We start from the raw sequence: 12,753 nt of genomic DNA, 5'->3' as shown, positions 1-12,753 counted from the left end.
GTGCTGACGCTTCCAAAGGTCAGGCAAACTGTTCAGTGTTTAAAGTTTGATCAAAATGCGATGCAATAATCATCATCCAAGACATGGCCCGTGTACTCCGAAGCCACTGGAGAATATGTTGTTTATTAAACGGTCAACAGTAAGAAAGATTTGAAAATCAACTACGTAACATACCACATATAACACTAACAATCAAACAACAAGGAAACGTCACCGTTCTGTATTGGTACCAATACAAAGCTAGATCAGCTCATTTTCACAGAAAAAACACTAACACACGGTATCACCCCTCGCAGGTTCCTCAACAAAAACGGAGGATAAGCCTGAGAATGTGTTGTCATGTCCAGAACTTCGCCATAGAAATGATCTGTCCATCAATGTGTCATTTGTTCTATGTATCAGTGCCATTCTCCACCCAGGAGCCGCAGCTGTGCAGGCCCTCCCACACGGCCCAATCTCACCGGAACAAAATATTCCACTGGCACCCAAGGTGCAGTTGAACATCCTTGATTTCTAGTGTGCCTAACCCATGGCGATGTGCCAGTTACAGGCAGCACTCACCAGGTCAACAACAAAAACATCAGCAATCCGCGAAAGCGTTCCTTCAACGGCATCATCAAGTGGCCCATTTAGATCAATGTCACACACCAGGTCCCACAGCTTCTTCTTGCTTCAAACCGGATTGCCTTCTGGACTCGGACGTCCTCCAGAGCCTGGTGTTCCGGCTACAGAAAAAAGGAACAGCAGCCTCCAGGCGTCTGCAGCCACCAGCAGCAAACACAACCTGCAGCTGTGAATGCTCTCACAACTAACAAGGCTAATTCCTCGTTAGCAGTAACCTTCAGCTGCGAGTTACCGTGACCTTCAGCATAGAAATAAGAGCAGGGCTTGTAGCGCACAAAGACTCCATGAGACGAATAGAGTGAAGTCGATGAGGCTTTATTAAGCGTGTCTGTTCCCCAGCAGCTCGATAGTAAACTGGCCTGCGGGGGAAGACTCCGGCTTCTTATACTCCGCCTTCAAGGCGGAGCTTGAGGTCAACGGCCAACCAGGACCCGGGATCTGTCAGCCAATGACATTAGGGCTTCCAGTCCCACATGACCCCCAATACATACTACCACATTCACCCCTTGTCAAAAATGAACCCGGCGGGGTGATGCTTCGTATGGTGGTAAGGGTTTACAGGGCTGGTCCTGGGAGGATAAAACATTCACATGGCAATACAGTATTGGACAATTTCGTACTGTTGCAACTATTTACAGAGGGTCTCGGAAGAAAAGCAAAATGTTCTTGTGAACAGTCCATATTTGTGTTACATCGACGCCACGAGTCGGTCGGGCGGTCTGGTCGTCCGTGTCGATCGCCACGGCCCCGGCGGTGGTGGTGGTGCTTGTACCAGTGTTGTCGCCTCCAGGAGCCGTACGGTTTCAGCTGTCGGTGCAAAGGGGAGGGGGACCGATCCTCCTGGGAAGGGGGCGGTCGCGGGGTGCGGCGGTGGCAGGAAGGGGGGGGTTGGGTTGATGGTGTCGGGGGGGGGTGCGTGTTGCCGGCGGGCGCCAGATCCCGCAGGGAGACCGTGTCCTGTCGGCCGTCGGGGTACTCCACGTAGGCGTACTGGGGGTTTGCGTGGAGGAGGTGAACCCTTTCGACCAACGGGTCCGCCTTATGTGCCCGCACATGCTTTCGGAGCAGGATGGGTCCTGGGGCCGCCAGCCAGGTCGGCAGCGACGTTCCAGAGGAGGACCTCCTAGGGAAGACAAGGAGACGCTCGTGAGGGGTTTGATTAGTGCTCGTACATATTAACGACAGGATGGAATGGAGAGCGTCCGGGAGGACCTCCTGCCACCGTGAAACTGGGAGATCCCTGGACCGTAGGGCCAGTAGGACGGCCTTCCAGACCGTGCCGTTCTCCCTTTCTACTTGCCCGTTCCCCCGGGGGTTGTAGCTGGTCGTCCTGCTTGAGGCTATGCCCTTGCTGAGCAGGAACTGGTGCAGCTCGTCACTCATGAAAGAGGACCCCCTGTCGCTGTGGACGTATGCGGGGTAACCGAACAGTGTGAAGATGCTGTTCAGGGCTTTAATGACTGTGGCCGCGGTCATGTCAGAGCAGGGAATGGCAAAAGGGAAGGGGGAGTATTCGTCCACTACATTAAGAAAATATGCGTTGCGGTCGGTGGAGGGGAGGGGCCCTTTGAAATCGAGACTGAGGCGTTCAAAGGGGCGGGAAGCCTTAATCAGGTGCGCTCCATCTGGCCTGAAAAAATGCGGCTTGCATTCCGCGCAGATGTGGCAGTCCCTTGTGACTGTACGGACCTCCTCTAAAGAGTATGGGAGATTTCGGGACTTGATGAAGTGGTAAAACAGAGTGACCCCCGGGTGGCAGAGGTCCTCGTGGAGGGTTTGGAGGCGGTTAATTTGTGCGTTGGCACATGTGCCGCGGGATAGGGCATCGGACGGCTCATTCAGCTTTCCAGGACGGTACAAGATCTCATAGTTGAAGGTGGAGAGCTCGATCCTCCACCTTAAGATCTTGTCATTTTTAATTTTGCCCCGCTGTGCATTATCGAACATGAAAGCTACCGACCGTTGGTCAGTGAGGAGAGTGAATCTCCTGCCGGCCAGGTAATGCCTCCAATGTCGCACAGCTTCCACTATGGCTTGGGCTTCCTTTTCCACTGAGGAGTGGCGGATTTCTGAGGCGTGGAGGGTTCGGGAGAAAAAGGCCACGGGTCTGCCCGCTTGGTTAAGGGTGGCCGCTAGAGCTACGTCGGAGGCGTCGCTCTCGACCTGGAAAGGGAGGGACTCGTCGATGGCGCGCATCGTGGCCTTTGCGATATCCGCTTTGATGCGGCTGAAGGCCTGGCAAGCCTCTGTCGACAGAGGGAAGGTCGTGGTCTGTATTAGGGGGCGGGCCTTGTCTGCGTACTGGGGGAGCCACTGGGCGTAGTACGAAAAGAACCCCAAGCAGCGTTTCAGGGCTTTTGGGCAGTGCGGGAGGGGAAATTCCATGAGTGCGCGCATACGTTCGGGGTCGGGGCCTATTATCCCATTGCGTACTATGTAGCCCAGAATGGCTAGCCGGTCGGTGCTAAAAACGCACTTGTCCTCGTTGTACGTGAGGTTCAAGGCTTTGGCGGTCTGGAGGAATTTCTGGAGGTTGGCGTCGTGGTCCTGCTGATCGTGGCCGCAGATGGTTACATTGTCGAGATACGGGAACGTGGCCCGCAACCCATGTTGATCAACCATTCGGTCCATCTCCCGTTGGAAGACCGAGACCCCGTTTGTGACGCCAAAAGGGACCCATAGGAAATGGTATAATCGCCCGTCTGCCTCGAAGGCTGTGTACTTGCGGTCACTTGGGCGGATGGGGAGCTGATGGTAGGCGGACTTGAGGTCCACGGTGGAGAAGACTTTATATTGGGCAATCCGATTGACCATGTCGGATATGCGGGGGAGAGGGTATGCGTCTAGTTGTGTGTACCTGTTGATGGTCTGGCTGTAGTCACTACTACCACCTGCGCTCTCCAGGGGCTATTGCTGGCCTGGATTATGCCCTCCTTTAGTAGCCGCTGGACTTCGGACCGAATGAAGGTCCGGTCCTGGGCGCTGGACCGTCTGCTCCTAGTGGCGACGGGTTTGCAATCCGGGGTGAGGTTCGCAAACAAGGACGGGGGTTGCACTTTGAGGGTTGCGAGGCCGCAGATAGTGAGTGGGGGTATGGGGGCCGCCGAATTTGAACGTAAGGCTCTGTAGATTACATTGGAAATCTAATCCCAGCAAGGTGGGGGCACAGAGTTGGGGAAGGACGTTAAGTTTGTAATTTTTGAACTCCCTCCCCTGCACCGTAAGGGTAACTATGCAGAATCCCTGGATCTGTACGGAGTGGGATCCTGCAGCTAGGCAAATCTTTTGTGCGCTGGGATAGGTGGTCAAGGAACAGCGTCTTACCGTGTCGGGGTGTATAAAGCTTTCCGTGCTCCCGGAGTCGACTAGGCATGGCGTCTCGTGGCCGTTTATTTATCGTCGTCGTCTGGAGTGTCCGGGGCCGAGCCTGATCGAGCGTAATCGAAGCGAGCCGTGGTTGTAGTAGTGGAGTGGGGTCCGTTGTTGCTGTCCAAGATGGCGTCGGGGATGAACAAAATGGCCACCCCCATACATCGCACGTGGCTGGGGGGTCACAAGATGGCGGCGGGGGTGGACAAAATGGCCGCCCCCATGCGTCGTACAGGTCTGGGACGGTCCAAGATGGCGGCGCCCCTCCTCCCCTCGTGGTGGTCGGGACCCAAAATGGCGGCGGCTGCGGGTTGCACATGCTAGGACCGCGAGCACTAGGACCGCGCGGAGCTCCCTCACCGCGAGCGCTAGGACCGTGAGCGCTAGGACCGCGCGGAGCTCCCTCACCGGGGACAGCGGTGGTCGGGGCCCAAGTAGGTGGCGCCGGCGGGTCAGGCGTGGGGCGCGGGACGGGGGTTAGGGTGGCGTTAGGGACGCGAAAAACTCCCTCCTCTCCGTGGAGAGTGTTGGCCGGGACCCAAAGCGGTAGCGCCGGCGGCGGGTCATACATGGGCTGCGGGGAGGGGGGTTGGGGAGCGTAGGCGGCATGCAGGGCTCCCAGATCTCCCGGGACCGCGGTGGTCGGGACCCAGAATGGCTGCGCCTGCGGGTCGTACATGGCGTGCTGGGGGGGTTGGGGCGCATAGACTGCTTGCAGGGCTCCCTGTGCTCCCGGGACGGCGGCGACCTCGCGGGACTGGCACACAACCGCATAATGGCCCTTTTTCCCGCAGCTTTTGCAGATGGCTGCGCGGGCCGGACAGCGCTGTCGGGGGTGTTTCGCCTGGCCGCAGAAATAACAGCGGGCGCCCCCAGTGCGACTCGGCGTTTGGACCGCGCAAGCCTGTGGGGTGTCCGGGGGGGGGGGGGGGTAGGGGGTTTGCCGCGGGGGGTACGTACGGGGCCCAATGGGTTGCCGCGCGGTCAGGGCCGTAGGCGCGGGTATTATGCGCGGCCACGTCTAGGGAGGCTGCTAGGGCCCGTGCCTCTGAGAGTCCTCGCGACTCTTTTTCTAGAAGTCTTTGGCGGATTTGGGAGGATTGCATACCTGCCACAAAAGCATCGCGCATTAACATGTCCGTGTGTTCGTTTGCGTTCACCGACGGGCAGCTGCAGGCTCGTCCCAAAATCAGCAGCGCGGCATAGAACTCGTCCATCGATTCTCCGGGAGCTTGCCGCCTCGTCGCGAGCTAGTAGCGAGCGTAGATTTGGTTAACTGGGCGAACGTAGAGACTTCTGAGTGCTGCGAACGCCGTCTGGAAATCGTCGGTGTCTTCAATGAGGGTGAAAATCTCCATGCTCACCCTCGAGTGCAGGACCTGCAGTTTTTGTTCGTCTGAGACTCGGCCGGTGGTCGTTCTGATGTAGGCCTCGAAGCAAGTCTGCCAGTGTTTGAAGGCTGCTGCCGCGTTCACTGCGTGGGGGCTGATCCTCAGGCATTCTGGAATGATCCTGAGCTCCATAGTCCTTTTTAGGCACGCTTAATAAATTGTAGCGCACAAAGACTCCATGAGACGAATAGAGTGAAGTCGATGAGGCTTTATTAAGCGTGTCTGTTCCCCAGCAGCTCGATAGTAAACTGGCCTGCGGGGGAAGACTCCGGCTTCTTATACTCCGCCTTCAGGGCGGAGCTTGAGGTCAACGGCCAACCAGGACCCGGGATCTGTCAGCCAATGACATTAGGGCTTCCAGTCCCACATGACCCCCCAATACATACTACCACAGGGCTCTGTTCTGGAAGTGTGTGGTAGGACAGACAGGCAGCCGCTGTTGTTGCCCCTGTTATGGGTCTCCATAATATTTAAAGATGGCTTGAAGGCCTCACAGACATGAAACCCATCACACACTCTCAGCTCAGTGCCGACTCCCAACCTGGAATGCTTCAGCCTCCTGACCCTCCCAAACACTCCAGGCTGCATGGCCGAAAATGGAAATAACCACTCACCTCCTCGGTTCCTCTCAGCAGCCACTGCGCCAGCGTCACATTTTTAAAAAGCAGTACTAAATGATGCCCACGTGATTTCTTCCTGGGTGCATTCCCAGGAAGCCATTGCTTTTGACTTCAATCTCGCTAATGAGATGGAAATGAATGCAAATGAGAGTTAATGAATGATCTGCTCGGCCTGATCCGGAATGATCTGCTCGGCCTGGTCCGGAATGATCTGCCCAGCCTTTTCCGGAATGGTCTGCCCGGCCTGATCCGGAATGATCTGCTCGGCCTGGTCCGGAATGATCTGTCCGGCCTGGTCCGGAATGATCTGCCCGGCCTGGTCCGGAACTCGCCATACTGTGCGGGGTGGTTAGATAGCAAACAGAGCTGGTTTAGCTCAGTGGGCTAGACATAAGAACCTAAGAACGAGGAGCAGGAGTAGGCCAGCTGGCCCCTCGAGCCTGCTCCGCCATTCAATGAGATCATGGCTGATCTTTTGTGGACTCAGCTCCACTTTCCGGCCCGAACACCATAACCCTTAATCCTTTTATTCTTTAAAAAACTATCTTTATCTTAAAAACATTTAATGAAGGAGCCTCTACTGCTTCACTGGGCAAGGAATTCCATAGATTCACAACCCTTTGGGTGAAGAAGTTCCTCCTAAACTCCGTCATAAATCTACTTCCCCTTATTTTGAGGCTATGCCCCCTAGTTCTGCTTTCACCCGCCAGTGGAAACAACCTGCCCGCATCAATCCTATCTATTCCCTTCAGAATTTTATATGTTTCTATAAGATACCCCCCTCATCCTTCTAAATTTCAATGAGTACAGTCCCAGTCTACTCAACCTCTCCTCGTAATCCAACCCCTTCAACTCTGGGATTAACCTAGTGAATCTCCTCTGCACATCCTCCAGTGCCAGTACGTCCTTTCTCTAGTAAGGAGACCAAAATTGAACACAATACTCCAGGTGTGGCCTCACTAACACCTTATACAATTGCAGCATAACCTCCCTCATCTTAAACTCCATCTCTCTAGCAATGAAGGACAAAATTCCATTCGCCTTCTTAATCACCTGTTGCACCTGTAAACCAACTTTTTGCGACTCATGCACTAGCACACCCAGGTCTCTCTGTACAGCAGCATGTTTTAATATTTTATCATTTAAATAATAATCCCTTTTGCTGTTATTCCTACCAAAATGGATAACCTCACATTTGTCAACATTGTATTCCATCTGCCAGACCCCGGCCCATTCACTTAGCCTATCCAAATCCCTCGGCAGACTTCCAGTATCCTCTGCACTATTTGCTTTACCACTCATCTTAGTGTCAGCTGCAAACTTGGGACACATTGCCCTTGGTCCACAACTCCAAATCATCTATGTAAATTGTGAACAGTTGTGGGCCCAACACTGATCCCTGAGGGACACCACTAGCTATTGATTGCCAACCAGAGAAACACCCATTAATCCCCACTCTTTGCTTTCTATTAATTAACCAATCCATGCTACTACTTTCCCCTTAATGCCATGCATCTTTATCTTATGCAGCAACCTTTTATGTGGCACCTTGTCAAATATACCACATCCATTGGCTCCCCGTTATCTACCGCACTGGTAATGTCCTCAAAAGATTCCACTAAATTAGTTAGGCATGACCTGTCCTTTATGAACCTATGCTGCATCTGCCCAATGGGACAATTTCCATCCAAATGCCTCGCTATTTCTTCCTTGATGATAGATTCCATCATCTTCCCTACTACTGAAGTTAAGCTCACTGGCCTATAATTACCTGCTTTCTGCCTACCTCCTTTTTTAAACAGTGGTGTCACGTTTGCTAATTTCCAATCTGCCGGGACCACCCCAGAATCTAGTGAATTTTGGTAAATTATCACTCGTGCATTTGCAATTTCCCTAGCCATCTCTTTTAGCACTCTGGGATGCATTCCATCAGGGCCAGGTGACTTGTTTACCTTTAGCCCCATTAGCTTGCCCATCACTACCTCCGTAGTGATAACAATCCTCTCAAGGTCCTCACCTGTCATAGCCTCATTTCTATCAGTCACTGGCATGTTATTTGTGTCTTCCACTGTGAAGACCGACCCAACAAAACCTGTTCAGTTCCTCAGCCATTTCCTCATCTCCCATTATTAAATCTCCCTTCTCATCCAAGGACCAATATTTACCTTAGCCACTCTTTTTTGTTTTATATATTTGTAGAAACTTTTACCATCTGTTTTTATATTCTGAGCAAGTTTACTCTCATAATCTATCTTACTCTTCATTTATAGCTTTTTTTAGTAGCTTTCTGTTGCCCCCTAAAAATTTCCCAGTCCTCTAGTCTCCCACTAATCCTTGCCACTTTGTATGCTTTTTCCTTCAATTTGATACTCTCCCTTATTTCCTTAGATATCCATGGTCGATTTTCCCTCTTTCTACCGTCCTTCCTTTTTGTTGGTATAAACCTTTGCTGAGCACTGTGAAAAATCGCTTGGAAGGTTCTCCACTGTTCAACTGTTTCACCATAAAGTCTTTGCTCCCAGTCTACCTTAGCTAGTTCTTCTCACATCCCATTGTAATCTCCTTTGTTTAAGCACAAAACACTAGTGCTTGATTTTACCTTCTCACCCTCCATCTGTATTTTAAATTCCACCATATTGTGATCGCTCCTTCCGAGAAGATCCCTAACTATGAGATCATGAATCAATCCGGTCTCATTACACAGGACCAGATCTAGGACCGCTTGTTCCCTCGCAGGTTCCATTACATACTGTTCTAGGAAACTATCGCAGATACATTCTATAAACTCCTCCTCAAGGCTGCCTTGACCGACCTGGTTAAACCAATCGACATGTAGATTAAACTCCATGATAACTGCTGTACCATTACTACATGCATCTGTTATTTCTTTGTTTATTGCCTGCTCCACCAGAATGTTACTATTTGGTGGCCTATAGACTACTCCTATCAGTGACCTTTTTCGCCTTACTATTCCTGATTTCCACCCAAATGGATTCAACCTTATCCTCCAGAGCACTGATGTCATCCCTTACTATTGCCCGGATGTCATCCTTAAATAACAGAGCTACACCACCTCCCTTACCATCCACTCCGTCCTTCCGAATAGTTTGATACCCTCAGATATTTAACTCCCAGTCGTGACCATCCTTTAACCATGTTTCAGTAATGGCCACTAAATCATAGTCATTCACGATGATTTGCGCCATCAACTCATTTACCTTATTCCAAATACTACGAGCATTCAGGTAAAGTACGCTTATGTTGGCTTTTATACCTCTGTTTTGAATCTTAACATCTCGATCAGTAACCTCTCCTCAGTTATATTTCCTCTTAACTTTTCTCCTAAATTTCCTTGTCGTTGAACCCATATCTTCATGTAACAACCTGCCGCGTCACTTACCATTAATGTTTTTACTTCCCATTTTATTCCTTTTAGTATTACTGGGCCTATTCACTGAGCTCCCCTCAGTCACTGTACCTTGTACTGTCACTCTTTTAGATTTTTGACTATGGCTTCTCTGCCTTACACTTTCCCCCTTACTGCCTTTTGTTTCTGTCCCTGTTTTACTACCTTCCAACTTCCTGCATCGGTTCCCATCCCCCTGCCACATTAGTTTAAACCCGCCCCAACAGCTCCAGCAAACACCCCCCCCCCTTCCCCTGGACATCGGTTCCAGTCCTGCCCAGGTGCAGACGGTTCAGTTTGTACTGGTCCCACCTCCCCCAGAACCGGTTCCAATGCCCCAGGAATTTGAATCTCTCCCTCTTGCACTCTCTCTCGAGCCACGCATGCATCCTATCTATCCTGACATTCCTACTCTGACTAGCTCATGGCACTGGTAGCAATCCCGAGATTACTACCTTCGAGGTCCTACTTTTTAAGTTTAACTCCTAACTCCCTGAATTCTACTCGTAGGACCTCGTCCCGTTTTTTACCTATATCGTTGGTGCCTATGAGCACCACAACAGCTGGCTGTTCATCCTCTCTCTCTCCCCCCCCCCCCCCAAGAATGTCCTGCAGCCGCTCAGAGACATCCTTGACCCTTGCACCAAGGGAGGCAACATACCAGCCTGGAGTCTCGATTGCGTCCGCAGAACCGCCTGTCTATTCCCCTTACGATTGAGTCGACAGCTGGTTTGTAATGCAGAACAAGGCCAGCAGCGCGGGTTCAATTCCCGTACCCGCTTACCCGAACAGGCGCCGGAATGCAGCGACTAGGGGCTTTTCACAGTAATTTCATACTTGTGACAATAAAAAGGTTATTTTATTAACTGTTCGCACCCAACAAGAATCACCATTTTGGCTTTGCCCGTTATTTGACAGATGCACCCAGATCCGTGCCAAGTGCAATGCTGTCGTTGAATTGCACCTACAATCTTATTGAATGGTGGAGCAGGTTTCAAGGGGACATGTGGCTTTATCCTGCTCCCATTTCTTATGGTCTGATCTGAAGCTAACCGTGTTTCACAGCGTAGGCAGAAACGGGAAGTGCCCGCTCCGTACAAGAATCCTTGAACATTTTCCTTTCCCTCCCCCCTACATTTAACTATGAGCCCATGAAGGTTGTATTTTCCATTACTTGCAAAAATATAAAACTTGATCAACTTTCACAAACTAAAGACTGTTAAATATGATTTATTAGCATTTTATAAAGTATTTGTGAAACAAATTGAAGTTTAAATTGTTCAGTGCAGTTCTTTCAAGGAGTTCTTTCAAGGGTTACAAACTAGATCAATTAAATGGATTGCTTTGGGGTATTAGATTGCTACTAGGTCAATACATGCACAACAACTTATACAACAGTCGATCAACTCACTCTGGCCATCAGAATTCTAACTTAACCCTTTTATTCAAATTCACCTTCACGTTACAGCTAGGCGCATCAAGGTTAATTGAAGTCAACTATGAATCAGCATCAGTTTATGACATTTGTGCAGTGTTTTACTTCACAGATTTCCTTTGCCTTCACAATAGTCGCTGCAATCCCCCCCAAAAATACATTGAATGTAGTGACAGAGACGACTTCAATGACGCAAGTTTGGCAAATTATAAATGGTCCTTTGACAGAATATGCAGATAAGCTGGTGTAAAGCTTAAAACACAGACATCGACCAGTCAGGCTAACTGGCATGTATCTGTGAATTATTTTCTTGCATCCAAGAACATTTTGTGAACTGGTTAGGAGGCAGCATAGAGGCAACCAGATGGCCTGGGTAAGGCTGCTTCGATGATCCAGCACTTTGTCCAGCCCTCACGACCCATGCTGCCTATGCGCCCCACCCACCCTTTGCAGTCCCATGTCCCTAAGCACAAACTCATGCCCAACTCACCACCCTTTGCCCTCACCCCCGCCAAGCACCAATTGATAAAATCCATTTAATAAATTAAAGTTCCTTCTGCCACTTAACCCCTTATAACGAGCATTTGTATTCACAACCCCACAAAGACTTGATAAATAATTGGAGCTGTCAGGCTGTGAACTGACAGGGATCCCACTAGGATAGATTGCAAAATCAGTCATGCAGCACAAATCCCATCATGATAATCCTCAAGGCTTAGCAAGCACCGACTTTAGTCATTTGACAGCTATGAGTTTATCCAAAGGGTCATCTGGACTCGATACGTTAGCTCTTTCCTCTCCCTACAGATGCTGCCAGACCTGCTGAGATTTTCCAGCATTTTCCCTTCTAGTTTGACATAGGTTGGCAACCAAAATGCTGGACTTCCAACATCTCTCAAATTCAGAATTAAGTTGGACACCTGGTTAAGATTCAAAGATGTCCAATTAGATCTGTGATGTCTTGATTACTAGAAAAACTCCAGTTAAAAATATAGCTTCAAAAATTATAACCATTGTACAGATTCCTACGAATAACTGGACAGGCCTAAACAAAAAAAATGGAGCCAAAAGCATCACATTTTAACTCACTATTACCATTAGAGCAACACTCAAATCTCAAAGCATTGAGGAGGAGAATCATCTGGCATTTCTCCAGGAGGATGAAGTGTAATGCAATGTACAGTAACAAATGGAACCATTAGCTAGTGACAATTTTCCAATGATGTCATTATTGCTTATATATAGTTTGATAACCAAAACATCAAACCTGTTCTTGTTATGAACTGAATTGTTTGCTTTCTAACTTGCAGCTGAGCCATGACCTTTGTTTTACTGCATCAACTTATTAGTTGCCCTATTGTACTTGCGTGAATTGACTGGTCAATAAAGAATTGTTCTCGTTAATGCACTACAGTATGCACCTACCTGTGGCAACATTTGCTTTCTCGTTGAGCAAAAAAGGACAGATCATTCTGTAATTCTCACAGTTTTGCTGGGTGGCCATGGACTGTATGGAACACTGTTATCGCGCCTCAGCTGTACCATTCTTTACTATTCCAATTCTCTCCTGTGGGACATGCTCCAGAAAATGGAGCTCATCCAAAACTCTGCTGTCAACATCCTATGTCAACTCTCACCACCAAGTGTTATTTGCCCATCTCCTTGTGCTCACTGAGCAGCATTGCTTTCCAGTGAGCAAAGCCTCAACTTTAAAAGCTTTTCAAATATGAACATGGAGTAGGAGAAAGAGGTCATTCAGCATCTTGAGCCTGCTCCACCATTTAATAATAGTGGCAGATCAGATAGTAGTCTTAAAGTTGTGTCACTACCACCTCCCCTCCCCTCACCCCCTTACCCAAGAATCGATGCACCTCTGTCTTAAAAATATTTAAAGACTCTGCTCCCACC

The sequence above is a fragment of the Scyliorhinus torazame genome, chromosome 10 (genome assembly GCF_047496885.1).
Source record: "Scyliorhinus torazame isolate Kashiwa2021f chromosome 10, sScyTor2.1, whole genome shotgun sequence".
Taxonomy (NCBI): domain Eukaryota; kingdom Metazoa; phylum Chordata; class Chondrichthyes; order Carcharhiniformes; family Scyliorhinidae; genus Scyliorhinus; species Scyliorhinus torazame.
The sequence above is the reverse complement of the archived record's forward strand: the minus strand, read 5'-3'. Positions refer to the sequence as shown.